At 48.2% G+C, this 22,020-nt stretch overlaps 1 pseudogene; it reads left to right on the top strand.

The window, feature by feature from the left end:
* The first annotated feature begins 5,051 nt into the window (after positions 1-5,051).
* LOC147977156 (uncharacterized) lies at positions 5,052-5,381 on the top strand (annotated as a pseudogene).
* The last annotated feature ends 16,639 nt before the right edge of the window (positions 5,382-22,020 follow it).

Raw genomic sequence — 22,020 nt, 5'->3', positions numbered from 1 at the left:
TTAATTTCCTGAAAACATATTTTACATTTGCGAACATCTTTATCTTTTTTTATATGTAAGAGGTGTAACTGTCTAGTTTTTTTCAAAGCCAGCTAGGAAAATCCAAGTTGGGGAGGTTGTTGGATGCGGCGCTGTGCCTTGCCGGTGTTGTACGGCTGGGAATAGGCGGCGGCGGCTACGGCAGTGAGGAGTGGGAAACCAATGAGGAAGGGAGGCGGACCATGGAGATGATCAAGGCGGGTATCACGTGCGTCCACGCTTTGTCCGCGCCGATGCAAAGCCAACTCAAATTTGAGCCGAAAATGAGACGGCCATATACACTACATCAGATTACCCCCCCCCCCCTCCCCCCCTGCACATCACTCTGTTTCGTTGTTTCTCAAAAAAAAAACATCACTCTGCTTCGTCGTTTTTCAAAAAAAAAAAGGTCACTGTTGCGAGTTCGACCACGACTAGACAGTCGGCCATGCTTCTTCCTCCCAGCAGCATACCACCACCCCTCCTCTCTCTACGCACGGTAACCTCCTCTCCTGCACTTCCTCGATCCGCAATGGTGTCAGTCTCATCGCCTTCTACTCCAGTGCACACAACCTGTTCGTCGAATTGCTTGCTATGGTCCGGCTGGCCAACACAACACTAGTTTTTCCTCGTGACATTCACTGCATCCGCCAGGCACTACATCTATCAGGGAACAGTGCATCCGTGTACTACGGGACGCGCTGGCAGACGGCTGCTCCGGCACGACGCTCCACCGGTGGCCGGTGCAGCCGGCGATGACGTGCTGCCACAGTGGGGCACGAGGGGGCTCCATGCGCTTACGGGGCTTGGGAGGGGGCGGGCCTTCGAGGCGCGGCGAACGGGGATGGGAGACGAAGGGTGGCCGCAAGCCCGCACCGCTTGAGCATGACCGCGTGGGAGCTGGTCGGCTCTGTTCTAGTGTGCTCCTACTGATGAATGTGTTGCTTTCATTCAGACACTGCTTAACTGAAGATGCTTTCTAGTTTGCGTTGTCCGACGTTGTTCATGATTACAACATAGATTACCTACTTTGCAATCTTTGATCGATCATGCTAACGAGTCAAGTGTATGTTCATCTCCACCTTCTTCCATCTCATGTGCCAATCCAGAGTTTCTTTAGTCTCGCAGGAATCACCTAGCCGACATGCCATATCACATTGTGACACTTCATGGAACAAGCCAAGAATATCTGAAACTGAAGCTACTCTTGTTGAACCTTCAGGAGCGGCCCAATATGGTTTCTCCCCTCTGGTTCAGGCACTGGAATCAACTGCAGCCGAAGACATGTCCTGCTTTCACTTCCCTGGACACAACCAATGGAAAGTTGTTCCGTCTTTGTTGTCGAACTTTATTGGCGCGGGGGCGTTTTTGCATGACTTGCCCGGGCTACCTGAGCTGGATGACCTCTTCTACCCTAAGGGTGTGATTTTGGATGCTCAGAACCGGGCAGCTCAACTGTTTGGATCATCTAAGATGTGGTTCCTAGTCAACGGGAGTACCTGTGGAATCCAGGCCGCCGTGATGGGCACCTGCTGCCCCGGTGACTACATCGTTGTGCCTCGAAACTATCACATTTCAGTGATCTCTGCCCTGATTCTATCCGGTGATGTGCCCAGCCCAAGTATATAGTATCCGAGTACAGTTCTATGTGGGACATTGCTGGTGGTATTACGCCGCCACTGAAGGAACTCCAGAAGGATGGGAAGAAAGTAGGTCCTGTTCTTGTTACTTCAGCGACCTACCACGACATATGCAGCGATGTGCAAGGTATTGTCGATGTTTGCCATCCCTTACACATTCCGGTTATAGTTGACTTGACGAGGCTCATGATGCGCACTTCAGGTTCCATGGCAGTTTTCCAAGCACGGCGATTGAGCAAGGTGCTGACTTGGCTGTGCAATCAATGCACAAGGTTCTGTGCTCTCTTACACAGTCCTCAATGCTTCGCATGGCTGGAGGTCTCGTTGATGCAGATAAAGTGAGCCACTCCTCCAGTTGCTCCGAAGCTCAAGCCCGAGTTACCTCCTACTATCGTCTTTAGATGCTGCAAGAGCTCAATTGAGTGAGAATGGAGAATATTTTGATGACTCGATGGCGATGGCATTAGAAACAAAAGATCAGCTGATGGTAATCCCAGGAGTATCTGTCCTGGACTTGCCATGCTTCGCTTCTGACTTCCCTGCCATTTATCCTTTGGCGTATCACACTAAGTGCTTCAGATCAATACTTACCTGGATACGAAGCAGACGACATTTTGGAAGAGCCTCAAATTGTATCTGAGCTTCTCGGAACACACGCGGGGACAATTGCAGTTAACTTAGGGACCAAAAGGCAAGATGTTCAAAAGCTTGTACAGTGTACAAAGCATCTGTCAGAAAAATATTTCCTCAATGAACGATTACGGTTGCAAGCAAAGTTTTACAACCTTTTTGTTGTGTTTTAATTATGAAACAGTTATCTACTATGAGTTATTGTATTTGATAACCTCTTTTGTCCGGAACAAGTGCAGAATATTAGAATTTCCAAAGTTTTGTTCAAAAGGTTAAGCAAAGTTTGCTACAAGTTATTCAGAAAAAGAATTTGCTACAAGTTAAACTAGATAGGATTTCTTTATGAGTATCTGCAAGTGCAAATTCAAAAAAAATAATGTCTGAGCCCAGGTTCGAACTAGGGTTTAGTGTGTGAGACTAACGTGATAAGAGCATCTACAGCCGGGAGCCCCAAACCCATCTCATACGTCCGGGCGGGCCGCCCGGTCACTGACCGGTCACGATTTTTTAACCCAAACGCCCCCCTCAAACGGGTCTCAAACGCCCGGGCTGACGAGCACTCCTCATATCCAGCCCAAATATGGGGCAGATATAGGGTAGGGACGCCCGGGCGCGCTCGGGCACGCCCGCCATGTAAGACTGACGAAGGGGTCCCACACGAACTCACCCGAAAACCCAGCGGTCTGACGAGCGCCTCCTCCGTCGTCGCGGTGTGAACGCCGATGTTGGAGAATGTTGCATGGAAAATAAAAAAAATTCTACGCACACGCAAGATCTATCCATGGAGATGCATAGCTACGAGAAGGGAAGAGCATCTACATACCCTTGTAGATCACTAAGCGGAAGCGTTTATCACGCGGTTGATGTAGTCGTACTCTTCGCGATCCGATCGAGGTCCAACCGATCTAGTGCCGAACGGATGGCACCTCCGAGTTTAGCACACGTGCAGCTCGATGACGTCTCCTCCTTCTTGATCCAGCAAGCAGGAGAGGAGAAGTAGATGGGATCACAACCAACATGACGACGTGGTGGTGGTGGAGCACCGACAGCGCTTCGCTAAGCGTCTTCGGGATGAGGCGGTGGAACTATGGAGTAACGGGAGAGAGAGAGGAGCGCCAAGGGCTTGGTGTATGCTCTTCGGGCACCCCTCCCCTCTATATATATAGGTGGAGGGGCATGGGAAACAGCCCTCCTCCCCAAGCCCTAGGGCGCAGCTAAGAGGGGGAGGACTTCGACTCCAAGTCCAATCCTATTCCTACTAGGACTCCTTCCTTTTTTGCCTTCCCTAGCCACATGGGTTTTTGAGGACTTGGTGCGCATAGCCCAATAAGGCCAGGGCATCTCCCCGCAGCCCATGCTAGCCCTTGGGTCATGGTGGACCCACTTGTGGACTTCCGGATCCCTCTGGAATCCTGCGGAACCTTCTGAGAGCTTCCCGGTACAATACCGAAAAAATTGAACCTTTTTCCGGAACCCAAAACATGACTTACCATATATAAATCTTTACCTCTCGACCATTCCGAGACTCCTCGTGTCATTCGGGATCTCATCCGGGACTCTGAACAACATTGGTTACCACTCATCAAATATCCCAATACTACTATAGCATCAACGAACGTTAAGCGTGCGACCTTGCGGGTTCGAGAATTATGTAGTCATGACCGAGACACCTCTCCGGTCAATAACCAATAGCGGGACCTGGATGCCCATATTGATTCCTAAATATTCCACAAATATCTTTTATCGGTTGAACCTTTATGACAACATACATAAATCTCTTTGTCTGTCGGTATGTTACTTGCCCGAGATTCGATCGTCGGTATCTTCATACCTAGTTCGGTCTCATTACTGGCAAGTCTCTTCACTCGTTCTGTAATACATCATCTCGTAACTAACTCCTTAGTCACTTTGCTTGCAAGCTTCTTGTGATGTGTATTGCCGAGAGGGCCCAGAGATACCTCTCTGATATACTGAGTGACAAATCCAGTCTCGATTCACGCCAACTCAACGGACACCTTTGGAGATACCTGTAGAGAATCTTTATAATCACTTAGTTACGTTGTGACATTTTATAGCACACGAGGTATTCCTCCGGTATCTGGGAGTTGCATGATCTCATGGTCGAAGGAATATGTATTTGACATTAAGAAAGCAGTAGCAATAAACTGAACGATCATATGCTATGCTAATGGTTGGGTCTTGTCCATCACATCATTCTCCTAATGATATGATCCCGTTATCAAATGACAACTCATGTCTATGGTTAGGAAACCTTAATCATCTTTGATCAATGAGCTAGTCTAGTAGAGGCTCACTAGGGACATGGTATTTTTTTAATGTCTTCACACATGTATTTAAGTTTTCGGTCAATACAATTCTAGCATGAATAAGGAAATATAATAATAATAACTTTATTATTGCCTCTAGGGCATATTTCCATTAGCCGCTCCGGCTCGCCGCCCGTGAGCAAATCCGCCTATTTAACCCGACCTGACTCCCGCAACCCTAGTCCATCCACCTCCCCCTCTTCGCATCGCTAGTCCGAGCCCATCCACCTCCTCCCTCTCCCGCTCCGATGCTCTGCCCATGCCCTGTTGCTCCGCCATGGTCCAAAGGAAGATCACCTACAACGCAATGCTCATGCCGGAGCGCCGCTATGAGATCCAGCATGAGATTCGGGCGAGACAAGCCGCGTGCGCCGCTCGCATCGCCGCTGGGCTGCCTTCGAACTCGTCAGAGCCGGAGGAGGAGGAGCTACCTCCGATGGAGGTGGAGAAGGCGGAGCAGCCGGAGCAGTAGTTGTCGGGCTTCAACATGGAGCAGGGAGAGGCGGAGTTCACCGGCGCTCAGTTCGACGAGATGGCGGAACAACATGCCTTCCTGGAGTCCATCCAGGATGAGGCCTATGTGGAGGCCAACCGGGCGTTCCTCCTGTTGAAGCAAGCGGCGCCCGACTCGCTCTTCGCCGAACTCAGCATGAAGATAGAGGTGGAGGAGGCCAGAGCGGAGCAGCCGGAGGAGCCAGAGCTACAACTGTCGCCAATGTTGCCGGAGTCGGGCATGGAGATTGTCGACATCTCCGACGATGAGTAGCTAGGCGATCGATGTAGTATGTAGGTTTATTTCTTTTGCATATCTTTGTATGGATTTAAGAATCTAGTATGAGATGTTCGGATGCAACTAGTGAAATTTGAGACGTGCCTGGTCACTGTCCGTGGACGCGGCCTCCGCATGCGTTTGAGGAACCATATTTGACATATCCGGCTATAGATGCTCTAACCTACTACACCACCCAGACCTATCCATCAAGAAATTGCCAGTTTTGTATTTATTCAGAAGTAGGCATAGTTTGGCAGAGCCTAATTGGAAACAATTATCACGTTAGTGTGACTAGCAAAAGAGTATGTGTGTTGCAACGGAAGAAAAAGATATGACATCCATGTAACCAAAATAATCATGAGTCAAGATACCAATAGGTGCATGTTCTTTATTTCAACATGCCATCCCATCTTCATTTGTCCATCGTTGCATTCTCGCATACAATGATCATAGTGCTTACAGATCCATGACGCGCTTGAATGCGTTCAATTGTAAGCCCTCTCTCGCGCGGCATAAGATGAGGTTTTTCTCTCGCTACATTTATTTCGTCTCCATTTTTTTGGCAGATGCTACCCACCATCCGACTGATCCTCCCATGTTATAAGTCGCCTTGTGCACCGTCCGATGCGAGGCTGCACAGTCGCTAGATTCTTTCACAGACGCCTCGCGGGACCCTTCGACCCGTGCTCTCCCCGCCCGCAACTACCGGCAATCGCCGCATTCAATAGCCCTAGTAGACGGTGCAGCTGGACCCTTATTCGTCAGAGCTCAAGACAACGCAACAATTCTTCATTACAGCTCCAGACCAGCGCGCCTTCCTCGACGACGCTACAAGGAGCTCCATAATGACACCGCTCACCCTGTGATGCTCTGTCGCAGCACCGACGACCCCCGATGCTACTCCATTGCAGCTCGCGTCACTGCATCGCGCTGCTCGGTGATGCTCCATCGCAGCACCGACGACCCACAACGCTGCTCCATTGCAGATCGCATTGCTGCACCATGCCGACCGGCGATGCTCCTTCATAGCACCGAAGGCCGCAGACAGTGTCGTGACGCTGGAAGACAGTCTATACGACATCTACAGTTGGTTCCCAACAACTGGTGTGGGAAGCAAGCCGCCTCTGCAGTTGCTTCCAACCAGACTGTGCGAGGCAGCTGCGTCTTAGGTTTGTTCCCGACAGTGGTAGAGTGAGTCCATGATGTCTGCAGTTGGTTCCCAGCAGCTAGTGGTAGGAGTCATTCGCCTTTGCGGGTGGTTCCCATTAGAGGTGAAGGGAGGCAACGGAGGTAGTAGGAGGTACCCGGCATAGGCAGAGGAAGGCAACAGAGTCCTCCTGTCTGACGCCGCGCGTACCTCCTCCAAGCTCCAGGTGTGCATACCTAGTTCGATGATCTATATGTTTTTCATCCTCCAGGCTCCATGCTCCATGCACACTCCACCTTGGATGGCCGTCGAGCTCCACTACCTTCTCCTTTGCCATTCCGTCTCCGCCGCCCTCCTGCTTCGCCACGACGATTGTGATCATGCTCTATATGTTTGGAGCATTCTCAATGATCTGTGGCCTATCTTTTTTATCATCAAAAATTGAGTCATACAAGTGCCTCTTTTAGTGTGTGTTTTCACCAAATCAACTCAGTTTTTGAACACCACCAAATGCAGCAGCAGCATCTCTAGATGCCGGCTACTTTTGATTTTTTTTAACAGCACCAAACTCATCCACACCAGTTTTAGCCAACAAACTTTGATCAAGAGACTGGCCAGTCTCCCTCACAAGCTGTACTCAACCATGCAACGAATCAAGACATATTATATTTGTTCTCATGGTTCATAGGTTTGGACAGCAAACTCTGTGATACAGTATCATCCATGGTTATATCAGAAGGAACATCACAGTCTCAACAACACAACATACATACAGCAAAGCAGAGCATTTCCTCTCTTGTTTGGTGTATCCATGGACGACAAGCCACACTCCACACCCCACCTCTCACTCGAACATCGACATGTCAAGCGCCCATGCTGGCCCGCCCGTGAATACGACCAGCTCCTTCCCACATGGCGACATCATCAACTTTGAAATCCTCTTGATCTTTGCCGACGTGGCGGCGAGCAACCCTGTCACGTTGTCCCACACGGGAACCCTCTCGTCCTCACAGGCGTGGGAGTCGGCGGCGTCTGCAGTTGGTTCCCAACGACTGGCGTGGGAACGAAACCGCCTATGTAGTTGCTTCCAGTCTGAGACTTTGCGAGGCAGGCACGTCTGTGCCTTAGGTATGTTCCCGACAGCGGTAGAGTGAGTCAATGACGTCTGTAGTTGGTTCCCAGCGGCTAGCGGTAGGAATCATTCGCCTCTGCGGGAGGTTCCCATTGGAGGTGAAGGGAGGCAACAGAGGTGGGAGGAGGTACCCAGCACATGTAGGGAAAGGCCGCGGCCTAATCTTCTAAGTTGGTCCGACTCCTGTGAGTTAGTTATTCCAGTCAGAGGTGCAATTTTCCTGAAATTGCTTCCCTTTTCTTGTTTAATATGATGGTCTGATCTTGTGCCCAATTGGTCTTCAAACTTTTTGTTCCACATTTGTAGCATCAGTTTAAAGAAATAAGTTCATTGTTGTGATGCAGGGGGAATATCAGCAGGGTTTTTTTATTGATGCGACGCTTTATGAACTGCCCTTTAATAGTAGACATTCAATTTATACTAAACATTTTTACCTTTGAACAACTTATTTTGTATTTAAATTGTAAATATTTTCCATCCATACATTTTTTTGAATCATGCCATGAAGATTTATTATCGTATTTAACAACACAAACGAAAAGTGCATCTTTGATTTGATTTTACAATTTAAACATCTATCTTTGAAAGCATATATACCACTAATAAGATTAGAACTACAATTACTAGTTTTTGAGTGTGACTTTTAATGAATTTTCATATTTTAGATTGAACATCTTATCAAAATATATAATATAAAAATATAAAAGACATAAAAGACATAAAAGATAACAAATCACGTTCGTGTAAGGAATAGTATGTGCGGTTTAGGTCTACCATGAGCAGCTTATATATGCATGTTTAGTTCTATTTAGCATCCTTCAACTTTGATGTAGCAATAGATAGCCTAAGAAAGTTCTTTATAGATTTTTTGTAGAGTATAGTATCCTACCTTAGTTGTAACTTGTAGAAAATTCTAGAATGTACGAAGGTGTCAACAAGTGGTTTGGCCGTGACATAAATATGACGAGAAATGAGAGCTTAATAGTGAAAGTTAATCATTACCTTGTATATTGCTTTTGTTGTTACATGTCAAAATGTCATGACCTTGTTGAAAGGCGAGGAGCAAAAGAGGAGAAAATTAAGGGTTCTTATCCATCTGGGTCTATTAGGTGGTTGTAGCCCACATAAGACACTAGTATGGAAAAAGGCTTTTGAGGCGCCTACAACGATTTTGCATGCCACCTCGAAGAAATCGTCACTATGCTCAAACCATGGGAGGTGTTTTTAAAACCACATCCAATACTTCCCATCGCAAGTTGTTCCCTAAATACAGCCACTTCTGATGCTTTACATTCTTGGTGGTTTCGTGCATTGAACCGCCTAGAATAATTTATCATTCAAAGTGGTTTCCAATGCAGAACCCCCTTGATTTCTTTTTCAGGGTTGGCATGTTATTTATTTATTGTAGCCATCCCTGCAATTGGACTTCAAAGAGAACATTCTCACATACACATCTTCACAGGCATAGACATTCTTATTCATTGCATAAGTATAGAAAACAATGCCACACGACTGAAGGGTTTAAGGTATGAACCCTAAATAGTCATAGCCACCTTAGCTTCTTGATCAAGTCCTCACTTCATCCTAGAAATCAAGGCCTGACTACTCTTCTCTGTGAGGATTCAACCCCTAAAACTTGTCTGCAGAATTGCAGAAGACGAATCTAGCAGGGAATCCTTGACCTTGCCATCATTTTCTCCCATGTAAACTCCACCTGCCATGTCCTTGATTCTGCTTGGATATGCCATTCAAACCCTTCTCCATTGCTGCACCATCATGGAGAGTCCTCTCATGTACGAACAAAAACCCTAGACGACTAGGGAGAACGATCGGAACTCTCGAAAGGCCGGGTAGATGGATAACTGGACTCTTATGGTGGAGGCCGCCATAGGAAAGGGAACACGATGCCTTGGGGAAATAAGATATCCATGAATAAACTCGCTAAATTGAAAATTTCAGCCATGAGTCTTTTTTTCTTCAGTGTCATTGTTTTTTCTTAGAGAGAGAGAGAGAGATGGGGTGACGAAGTGAAGGTTTTCTCTTGTGAGAATAGATGTTGATTTGTAGGTTGGGAGAATAGATTTTTTATATAGGTTTGTCGTCTCGCGTCTGAGGGCCCAAAAGCTTGTTCCCGGAGGCCCATCGACGACAGATTAGATTACACTCGTCCCCATGCACATCGATTTATATATCTCAAAAAACAGTAACCCAGGCAGTCTTAGTGTTTTCTATGTCGTGTTTTAAGCTCCCAAGAGGACTTCATGAGCATCTCAACATGTTAATCCAGAAGTTTCGGTGGGGCCGTAAGGATGGAAAGCGCAAACCTCATTGGGTATTCTGGAAAGCAATGACTCAACCAAAAGGTATGGGAAGCTTGGGCTTCAAAGATTTTGAACTTTTAACCTATCTATGTTGGCAAAACATGCATGAAGGCTTTTGCAGCTGCGCGAGTCTTTGAGTGCACGTTTGTTGAAGAGCCTATGCTATCCAGATTCTACCATATTGCATGTGAGTTTGGGCGGTCACCCAAGCTAGATTTGGAGAGCCATAACTAAAGGGAGAGACACATTACAACAAGGGATCATCAAAAGGATAGGAAGTGGAGAGGATACAAACATCTGGAATGAAAACTGGTTGCCAGGAGGCGAGATGATGCGGCCATATGGTTGTTTGGTTCAGAACCCACCCACTTATGTGTCAGAACTAATAGGTTCTACTTCAGCCACATGGGATAGACAACGCCTGCAGTAGGTGTTCTTCCCTTTTGATGCTTCTATGATCATGGGAATCCCGTTATGTACAATGAATATTCCAGATTTCTGGAGCTGGAACTTTGGAAAGAATAGTGTCTTCTCGGTCAGGTCGGCTTATAGAATGCTAGTGACAACTAGACAAAGAAGGGAAGCCTGGCTTGAGGGTTCGACAGGTTCTTCTAGCACTAACAATGATGAAGGGTCCTGGAAATCTCTATGGAAAACTCAGGTACCAGGGAAGATAAGAATGTTTCTTTGAAGGCTCTCAAAACAATCACTGCCGACAGAAGATGTTAGAGCCCATAGCATCATCCTCTTGTGGTTTATGCGGTGCCCCAGATTCATGGCGCTACTCCTTGTTGGTATGTACGGCATCTAGGTGCTCATGGGAACTTGTTGACGAGGAACTTGGGCAAAGTCTGATCGCTATAGCTGAACCAAACGTGAAACATTGTCTTCTCGCTACTTGAAACGTTATCACGTGATCAGTTTGTGAAGATGGCAGTTACGCTATGGGCCATCTGGACGTCTCGGTGTAAGGCTATTCACGAAGGAATCTTCCAAACACTACCATGAGCTACGATTGAGACAGGAGAGAAGGCCTACAAGTGTTACGTCGGGCCCGACCATCCCCACCCCGGGAGCTTCAAGACCAAAAGTGCCCCTCCACCCCCACACACACACATGTTTTCTAAAATCCATGTGAATGGAGCAGTGAGACCAGGCAGGGGGGTTCGGCATCGGTGGTTTGCAGGGACAATGACGGAAACTTCATGGGTAGCTTGGAGGGTAGCCTCGAGGACATTGTCTTCTCGGGGAACGCCTCCCCTACATGGCAGGGCATCCAACATAGTCTTGAGCTCTTGAAAAAGGGCATCGTGTGGCGTGTCGGGGATGGACATAACATCCGCATTTGGCATGACCCATGGCTGTTCACTGAGCCTTCACGCCAACCCATTACCCAGCAAAGGACCTACCAGCTCAGGAGAGCCGTGGAGCTCCTCGACGAGTCTGGTAATTGGTGTCTGGACCTTCTTCACCGCCACTTCCTTCCTCCGGACGTCGACTCCATCAGCAGCATCCGTACATCGCTGCGCGTCACCGACGATATCATCGCTTGGGCGCCTGAGAGGAACGGTATGTTCATCGTTCGTTCGGCCTACCGTCTTGCCATGGACGAGCGCGAGCGTCCATTGGCAACCGCCACGAGCAGGGCATCGGATGGTCGTCGCGCCATCTTAAAGATCATATGGGGGCGTCCTGCTCCCCCGAAGGTACACGTGCTCACTTGGAGAATTGTCACAAACTCTTCACCTCGAGCTTACTGATATATGTCCCTTTTGTGGCGTGGAATGAGAGGACAACTTTCACGCGATGTGCAAGTGCCGACTTGCCATGGACCTTTGGCGAGCCATGGAGAAGGACGAAATTACGGCATGCCATGTGGCACGGAAGCCGCATGTGTGGCCACTACAGCCTGCAACGTCCGCCCTGATGTCGTTGATCAACGACTTGCTGGTAGCCACTGTCGCGTATGTGTGTGCTAGCCACCAAATAGCATGGAAACAGATCGTTTCGATGGATCAGTACACGTCACTGTCCTCAGGCATAAGGATATTGCCCCTTTTGGTAAACTGCAATGCAATTGACAATAAAAATTTGGCAATGATAGACAATAATCGCGATTGGGAACCAACATTTAAAGCTCAAAGAGAAGGTTGTCAGTTGAGAAAAACAAAAGGTGGTGACATCGATGGTCTGAGCTCACATGGTGCCCTAGACGATGTGGCAAAACTTAAGCTATGCATGGCGACTGGCAGAGGGACGTCACGACAGTTGCGGTGCGCCACTTTCAGTTTCTGATTAAGTCATGCCGTGTTAGTCGGTAAGTGTCAGTGTCAAAACCGGCGGATCTCGGGTAGGGGGTCCCGAACTGTGCGTCTAGGCCGGATGGTAACAGGAGGCAGGGGACACGATGTTTTACCCAGGTTCGGGCCCTCTTGATGGAGGTAAAACCCTACGTGCTGCTTGATTGATATTGATAATATGGGTAGTACAAGAGTAGATCTACCACGAGATCGGAGAGGCTAAACCCTAGAAGCTAGCCTATGGTATGATTGTATGTATATGATCTATCGACTAGCCCGGCCTCGGTTTATATAATGCACCAGAGGCCTAGGATAACAAGAGTCCTAGCCGAATACGCCGGTGGGGAGGAGTCCTTGTCTTGATCACCAAGTCTTGTAGAATCTTCCATGTATGCGGCGGCTGTCCGAACTGGCCCATGAGTATACGGCCATGAGGTCCTCGGCCCAATCTAACAGATCGGGAGATGATGTGGTGAGTACCCCCTAGTCCAGGACACCGTCAGTAGCCCCCTGAACCGGTCTTCAAGTTAGGGACGCTCCTCGATTCTTCCGAACTATTCTTCATCTTCGGTTGTCGGTCATGAAAACTGGTTCAACAAATCTTCTCATCTTCAATCTTGAGGGTCGCCGAAATGCATTCGACAAGTTTATACGTCGGGTATCCGAGGAGCCCCTTTAAGTTTCCGGCCTTTATCAATGCCTTGTTATTTTTATGCCACACCTCAGGTTTTGAAGTTGTTCCCGGGAGGCAGTGTCCTCTTGCGTCCGAGCTCCGACGTCGGACTGCATTCGAGGTATCTTTTGCAGCCGAGCACCAATGCCGGACTGCTTCCGACCTCCAACGCCGAAATGTATCCGAGCTTCAACACTGGACTGTGTCCAAGCTCCAACGCCAAAATGCATCCGAGCTCCAACGCCGGACTATATCCAAGATGTCATAGATCACCTTGGTACAAAAAAGTTGAAGGAGTTTAGCCGAGCTTAATGCCGTAAATGCCCTCTATGGAGCCAGCCACTAGCGCCCGAACTTTATGCCGGACTGCTCCCGAGGCTGTGCACCACCCCGACTATGGGCCGATTTTTTGTCAATATTTTTTATTGGTGCAATTTATTCTCTGCCGAGATATACAGTCAGTAGCCCTCAAGGTGTGTATCAGTCTAAAACCCGAGATGCACCTGAAGGATGACGTAAGACCGCTGATCCCAGTAGCCGCTGAGACTCAGGTTGATTTGCAAAATCGGCCTGAGGATCAAGTCCTAGCTCGGCAGAATACTTCAGGACGCAAAAAGCGGCGTGCTAGTCCTTGAGACTCAGGTTGGGTGCGACCGACCAACCTAAGGATCAAAATCTCCTCGGAAACTATATTGCACATAAAATTTTCTGCATTGGACAGGCAATGCAGTAGCCCCCGAGACACTGGTCGGGTGGCAACACCAGATCAGGGGATCGATACGCCCCTTTAAAATTAGTAAATGATAAGCCTGAAGCCCAGTAGCCCCCGAGCCTTAATACGGGCACGGGTGGCCGAATTAAGGATCGATATCCAGAGTAAAATCAGAAATTATGTGTAATGATTCTATGTATCCAAGTACATTAATGCTCGGATCCGCATTGTACAAACTTTGTTGACCGACCATCGGCTTCCACCTCCTCGGCCAATAGCCGAGGAGTGTTTGTCCTACTTTATAAAGCCTTTATGAGGGCAAAGATTTATGACAAACAAGGCAATCTGGCCATACGGTTTTATAAACAAAGGTACGCGGAGAGACATGTTATATTACTGTTTAACATAAAAAATGTCTTCCAAAGAAAATAGTCCCGCTATCGGTTCCTTTCTTTGGGTTGTCATGCTAAGCATGATCATGAAACCTCAGCTCTAATGTAAGAGCAAAGTATCGAGGATTTAGTTTGGGAGGCCAATTAATAGCCCCCGGTAGTGTTCAGTGACAGTCGAGGTCAAGCTGTAAACACTTTGGCCAATGTTATGAATGGCCAGTCATTTAACAGCGTCATCGGATTGCTGACCAGTTTACGCTTATTGTGACAGTCAGTTTTCGGCTTTCTCCACTGAGGTGCTTAACCATGTGAGCTGGAGGCACAATCGCAGTGGTTCTCCGTTTGCACACCTAGCCGAACAAAGCGGAACGTAGGAGGCAAGCGCAGGAGCCGGGCAACCCAACTATTGACCGAAGACACAATTCGAAACCAATGCATATATAGTGAGATCCGAGAATGTTTTTGCCGAATCTATAAAGGTGTCTGACATTGCACTGTGAGACTTGTGCTGGAAACACACAAATAGTTTAAAACTGCCATAAGCTTGGAAAACCAAAAAAAACATCAGTAAAAACTTGACCTCCGAACAAGATCAAGTGTTCGGTGCCAATCCGAAAATTGGGGAAAAATTTGTGCTTTTATCGTGCATTAATATTACACATTCGATCTCAAGACTTCAAGCGGGTCAGCCTACGGCTGAAGCCTCCTATCCCGAAGGCGGAGTGCTTCTCGTTAGACCAGTTTAGCGAACTAAACTCGAGCGGTCACTAGAGAGAAAATGGGTTATCTGGCTATTGACCACACACTTACGTCGAAAAAGGAGCGATAGAAAAAGACTTTGCAACGACCAAGAAGAAAACACATTTACTATAAAATAGCTCATATAAATTTTAAGAGCCCCCAAGTGACTTGGGTAAAAGAATTTTATGTATAATGATTGTATGTACCGAAGTACTTATATCATATCTTTGTTCAACCAAACTTTAAACGCGTCTTAACCGACCATCGGCTTCTCCCTCTTTGGTCAAGGACCGAAAAGTGTTATGTACTCCACCTGCCGAGAATATCGACAGTGTTTCCGATAACCAGGCAATCGGGCCATAAGGCTGTAATAGACAAAGCGCGCTCAGGGAACTTATGCTATATTACAGACGAAGTGTAAGAAGCATCTTCGAAGAACATAGTACCCCCACTGATACCTTTCTTCGGTGCTCATTATTGCTATGATACTTGTGCAATAGATTTTTTGTACACATGAGTTCCGTTGTGTGCCGACCATGATTGAAAACAATAAGAGCGCTAGCTTTCGGCTTCACCCAGTCTGAGGTCAGAGCTCGGAGGACCCGGTTGTTGGGTTTCGTAGTAATTTCAAAAAATTTCCTACGCACACGCAAGATCATGGTGATGCATAGCAACGAGAGGGGAGAGTGTTATCTACGTACCCTCGTAGATCGCAATGGAAGCGTTGACGCAACATAGAGGAAGTAGTCGTACGTCTTCCCGATCCGACCGATCCAAGCACCGTTACTCCGGCACCTCCGAGTTCTTAGCACACGTACAGCTCGATGACGCTCCCCGGGCTCCGATCCAGCAAAGCTTCGGGGATGTGTTCCGTCAGCACAATGGTGTGGTGACGATGATGATGTTCTACCAATGCAGGGCTTCGCCTAAGCACTACAACGATATGATCGAGGTGGAATATGGTGGCAGGGGGCACCGCACACGGCTAAGGAACGATCACGTGGATCAACTTGTGTGTCTAGAGGTGCCCCCTGCCCCCGTATATAAAGGATCCAAGGGGAGGGGGTGCGGCCAGCCCTAGGAGGCGCACAGGAGGAGTCCTACTCCTACCGGGAGTAGGACTCCCCCCCAATCCTTGTCCAACTAGGAGAGGTGGAGGGAGAATAGGAAAGGGGGGGCGCCGCCCCTCCCTCCTTGTCCAATTCGGACTAGGGGGAGAGGGGGCGCGCGGCCTGCCCTGGCAGCCCCTTCCTCTTCTCCACATTAGGCCCATGAGGCCCATTAACCCCCCGGGGGGTTCCGGTAACCCCCCGGTGCTCCGGTTTTATCCGATACTTCTCCGGAACCATTCCGGAGTCCGAATATAGTCATGCAATATATCAATCTTTATGTCTCGACCATTTCGAGACTCCTCGTCATGTCCGTGATCACATCCGGGACTCTGAACTAACTTCGGTACATCAAAATGCATAAAATCATAATAACTGTCATCGTAACATTAAGCGTGCAGACCCTACGGTTCGAGAACAATGTAGACATGACTGAGACACATCTCTGGTCAATAACCAATAGCGGGACCTGGATGCCCATATTGGCTCCTACATATTCTACAAAGATCTTTATCGGTCAGACCGCATAACAACATACGTTGTTCCCTTTGTCATCGGTATGTTACTTGCCCGAGATTCGATCTTCGGTATCCAATACCTAGTTCAATCTCGTTACCGGCAAGTCTCTTTACTCGTTCTGTAATACATCATCTCGCAACTAACTCATTAGTTGCAATGCTTGCAAGGCTTATGTGATGTGCATTACCAAGAGGGCCCAGAGATACCTCTCCGACAATCGGAGTGACAAATCCTATTCTCGAAATACGCCAACCCAACATCTACCATTGGAGACACCTGTAGAGCTCCTTTATAATCACCCAGTTACGTTGTGACGTTTGGTAGCACACAAAGTGTTCCTCCGACAAACGGGAGTTGCATAATCTCATAGTCATCGGAACATGTATAAGTCATGAAGAAAGCAATAGCAACATACTAAACGATCGGGTGCTAAGCTAATGGAATGGGTCATGTCAATCAGATCATTCAACCAATGATGTGACCTCGTTAATCAAATAACAACACTTTGTTCATGGTTAGGAAACATAACCATCTTTGATTAACGAGCTAGTCAAGTAGAGGCATACTAGTGACACTAAGTTTGTCTATGTATTCACACATGTATTATGTCTCCGGTTAATACAATTCTAGCATGAATAATAAACATTTATCATGATATAAGGAAATAAATAATAACTTTATTATTGCCTCTAGGGCATATTTCCTTCACCGGTCGTGACAATCACAGAGGTGCTCCCTTTACTCCCTAGCCGAACAATCGGGAATGTAGGGGTAAGCATAGGAGCCAGGCAACCCAGCTTGCAAATCGCTTATGTCAATATGGTGCATATTGTGGCGTAATACATGAACAAGGAACGAAGCCGTACAAGTATAATCATATGCAAGAGGAAAAGCTTCATAAAGGAAGCCCCCAAATAAACAGGGTATTTGAATTTGTGCGTCACAAACAAAGTTTGGACAAGGAAATTTTTTACAAGCAACTTTTTTCCAAAAAAGTATAATGCTTGGCCGAACCGAACATAAGTTAAAAATTAAAACTTTGAGCATGAAAGCGACTTAGCTGGTTAATGCGGCCACCATTTGATAGACATGTGTACATATGATGGATAAGCCAGAGTAATAATTCCTTGGGAAAATGAACCCAAACAAGCAAAAAATACTGGGATTAATAGCACCTGGTTTATTTGTTGTAGCAATCCGAAGGAAGGTGATTCCCAAAATTGGGACTCGATCTGCACACCCCTTGCCCGATGGGTGATAAAACGGCGGCATGGAAATGCTGGCAAAGGCTGGCTCGCCGAGGCAAAGCCCTCGGTCTAGCTAACGTGACAGAGCTGGTCGGCTAGTGACGCCGAAGTGTCCGGAGTAGGTTGATGAAGAGATGGCGAAGCCCCCGGTCCAGCCGAGATGTCGAATCCTCGATGTCAGCTGATGAGTCGAAGTAGGTCGGCGTGATGGACACCAGCTTGAAGAAGCAATAGTGCGGCCCTGCCGATGCAGGTCGTGACGTGGTCGATGCCGGCTTGATGAAGCGACCGTGCGGCGATGCCGGTGTACCCGCTCCGTGTAATCCATGGGGCGACGATGTTGGTGATGATTTATCCTTCGTGATCCCGGACTCTTGTTCGGCTTGCCGAGATGATGATCTGAAGAAGTTGAGCTCGGCTCAACAAAGTGACGACGTGTCTAGCGCATGTCGGCAGCCTTGGAGCAATATTGCCGGACTGGTTAGACACCAGCATGATGATGAAGATGACATCAGGGGAGGCTTAAAAATTTACGAGCATGTGTTTAAAAACAACTCACAATACTCTAGAAGAGAATTCCTCTAAAAAGGTTGTCCAATATCACGTTCATAAAGAAACATGAATTCGGGTCGGATCCGTATTTGCGCAGAAAACGGATCCAAAAATTGGACCACTCATCGGAAGGTTCCTGGAGTTTGAACCGTCAGATCGAGCTGAAATTTGGAGGGGTGGTAGATATGGGAATTCCATAGTAGATGAACGGTTGGATCTTCCAAAGGACCTCCGAGCTGGGCTCTGGAGACAACGCCCTAAACTCGTCTAGATTCCCGTCCAGATTGACAAGGCTCCGGTATACCATAGATTGTCGGAAATTCCTCCATCGGAACTCGATGAAATTTTGCATGGCTGTTGTAGATGTAATTCCGCACTATTCCACTGAAGCGATCGTCAAACCGACGCTTGAGGAGGAGGTGACAGCGAATACAAGTTCCCTGTCCATAAAAATAGCACGACCGCCCGAGGGCAATATTGACGTTGAGCCCTCGAGCTCCATGGATGATTCCTCCCCGATCTTGATACAGATCGGAGTTGATGTTTGATGAAGGCCCTCGTCCGAACATGGTGATCCCAACACGGGGCGCAGTTCTTGGTCGAACCAAGATGACCAGTCGAGCTGGTGACGAAGATGCTAACATCGCAGTTGACCTGCAGACGAGCCATCGATCCTTTTTCCGATCGCACAGCGGAACTCTCAATGAAAGCACCAATGTCGGTGTCAAAACCGGCGGATCTCGGGTAGGGGGTCCTGAACTGTGCGTCTAGGATGGATGGTAACAGGAGGCAAGGGACACGATGTTTTACCCAGGTTCGGGCCCTCTTGATGGAGGTAAAACCCTACGTCCTGCTTGATTGATATTGATAATATGGGTAGTACAAGAGTAGATCTACCACGAGATCGGAGAGGCTAAACCCTAGAAGCTAGCCTATGGTATGATTGTATGTATATGATCTATCGACTAGCCTGGCCTCGGTTTATATAATGCACCACAGGCCTAGGATAACAAGAGTCCTAGCCGAATACGCCAGCGGGGAGGAGTCCTTGTCTTGATCACCAAGTCTTGTAGAATCTTCCATGTATGCGGCAACTGTCCGAACTGGCCCATGAGTATACGGCCATGGGGGTCCTCGGCCTAATCTAACAGATCGGGAGATGACGTGGTGAGTACCCCTAGTCCAGGACACCGTCAATAAGACTCGTGGTAGGCTACACAATCGGTCACGATGACAATAAAGGGGTGTGCTCTGCAGAGTAGAGAGTCACGTCCCTATAAAAGAAATTCTCTTCCTACTCCACTTCCCACGCAAAATTCGCCAATCCCAATTCAGCTAGCAACTCCACAACTCCACGCACACCGACAGTATTTGCACTTCCTAGGAAAAAATGGGGTTCTGCCGACGGCTCGCGGCTATCACCGTCGGCAAGACCTCGTCCCGTGCCCGCACCCCCTCCGACCCTGCCGTTGCAGACCTCCATGACTCCACTAATGCTCTCCTCGGTTGGACCGAGGCACCCGCGCAGGCATCCTACACATGGATCGGCGATGGGGTCGACCACCTAGGCCGACTCCGAGAGCGACTGGTCTACTTGCTCCGCCACCTCCAGGAAACAACGTCATGATGGTGGACGCTCCTCATCCTCGCCGACGCGCACGAATGCTTCGGCGACGTGCTCCAGTCACTGAAGCAACTCATCGTCGAGGTGCAGGCCGCGTTGCGCCATCATGACACCGCGCGCCTCGCTGCCGCGGTGCATGCGCGGCGTGGCTGCGATCGTGCTTTCTCCTGCTTCGCATCCACATTGCGCGGCTTCTTGCACCATTCTTGCTCCTCCACTGTGGCCACATCCAACCCCAGCGAGGCCGCGCTAGCAGAGGCCGTTGCAGCCGCCACGTGTGCAGCGGCAGCCGCATCCGCCGTCATCTTCACCGGAATCGCCTCTTTCTCGGCCTCCTCTGCCCTGCGAGCATTGACCTCCTTGATGGCTTCATCTCCTTCGAAGGCAATGGAACGCTTTCGGAGGCTTGAGGAGTGCGTCGTGGCGGCGGAGGACAGATGCGATCAGGTGCACCGTGCGCTCGTGAACACGAGGATATCATTGCTGAACGTACTCAGTGCAGATGAATCTGCTAGTCTTTTCAAGCATTATACGTGTTGTATATAGAAATCGTCTCAACATGAAACTGGCACAATCACGACATCCCTTACTTCACATTAAATGAAACTGGCACAATCATGACATCCCTTACTTCACACTAAATGAAACTGACACAATCTATCATCGAGGCGCAGGCCGCGTTACACCATCAAACTCTACCCCCCCTGTGTATCGCCATTTCTGTTTTGAAAAAAACAAAAGAAAATTATAAATACTTCAAAAAGTAAAATCCGTCGAGATGTAGTTATATTACTACATCTACTAGTCAGGAAAATTAAAAAACTTAAATTTGGACATGTTTTGATAAAAAGTGTCATGAAAAAGTAAAACGGCTATAAGTTTTGTATACGACGTCAAAAAAACCCGTATGATATATCAGAATGTTCAGCACGAAACACATACATTTAAGGGTATTAAAATATGCTTTAGTATACTAGCTCAAGTTCATATATACAATTGTTGCAACTTGTATAATAGTATAGAAGAAAAACAACACAAAAAGAGATTCTAGAAAGATAGTTATGAGTGTAAAAACATATCATTATTTTGCTAAACTAAGAGAGGAAGAAGAAATTACGGCATGCCGTGTGGCACGGAAGCTGCATGCGTGGCCACTATAGCCTGCAGCGTCTACTCCGATGTCGTTGATCAATGACTTGCTGGTAGCCACTGTTGCGTATGCGTGTACCGGCCACCAAACAGCAAGGAAACTGATCGTTTCGATGGATCGGTACACGTCACTGTAATCTAGCATAAGGATATTGCCCCTTTTGGTAAACTGTAATGCAATGGAAAATAAAAATTTGGCAGTGATAGACAATAATCGTGATTGGGAACCGGCATTTAAAGCTCAAAGAAAAGGTTGTCAGTTGAGAAAAACAAAAAGTGGTGATGTCGATGGTCTGGGCTCACATGGTGCCCTCGACGATGTGGCAAAACTTAAGCCATGCATGGCGACGGGCAGAGGGACGTCACGGCAGTTGCGGTGCGCCACTTTCAGTTTCTGATTAAGTCATGCCGTGTTAGTCGGTAAGACTCGTGGTAGGCTACACAATCGGTCACGACGACAATAAAGGGGTGTGCTCTGCAGAGTAGAGAGCCGCGTCCCTATAAAAGACATTCTCTTCCTACTCCACTTTCCACGCAAAAGTCACCAATCCCAATTCAGCCAGCAACTCCACAACTGCACGCACACCGACAGCATTTCCACTTCCTAGGAAAAATGGGTTTGCGCCGACGGCTCGCGGCTACCACCATCGGCAAGACCTCCTCCCGTCCCCGCACCCCTCCGACCCTGCCGTTGCAGGCCTCCATGACTCTACTGATGCTCTCCTCGGGTGGATCGAGGCACCCGCACAGGCATCTAGCACATGGATTGGCGATGGGGTCGACCACCTAGGCCGACTCCTAGAGTGACTGGTCGACCTGCTCTGCCACCTACAGGCAACGATGTCATCGTGGTGGACGGAGCGACATCTTAAAGAACTCCTCATCCTCGCCAACACGCACGAAAGCTTTGGCGACGTGCTCCAGTCCCTGAAGCAACTCATCGTCGAGGCGCAGGCCTCGTTGCGCAATCATGACACCGCGCGCCTCCCTGCCGCGGTGCATGCGCCCCGTGGCT

This window comes from Triticum urartu, chromosome 4A, assembly GCF_056163025.1.
Source record: "Triticum urartu cultivar PI428250 chromosome 4A, HENAU_Tu73, whole genome shotgun sequence".
NCBI lineage: Eukaryota > Viridiplantae > Streptophyta > Magnoliopsida > Poales > Poaceae > Triticum > Triticum urartu.
This window is presented reverse-complemented; position numbering and strand designations above follow the sequence as displayed.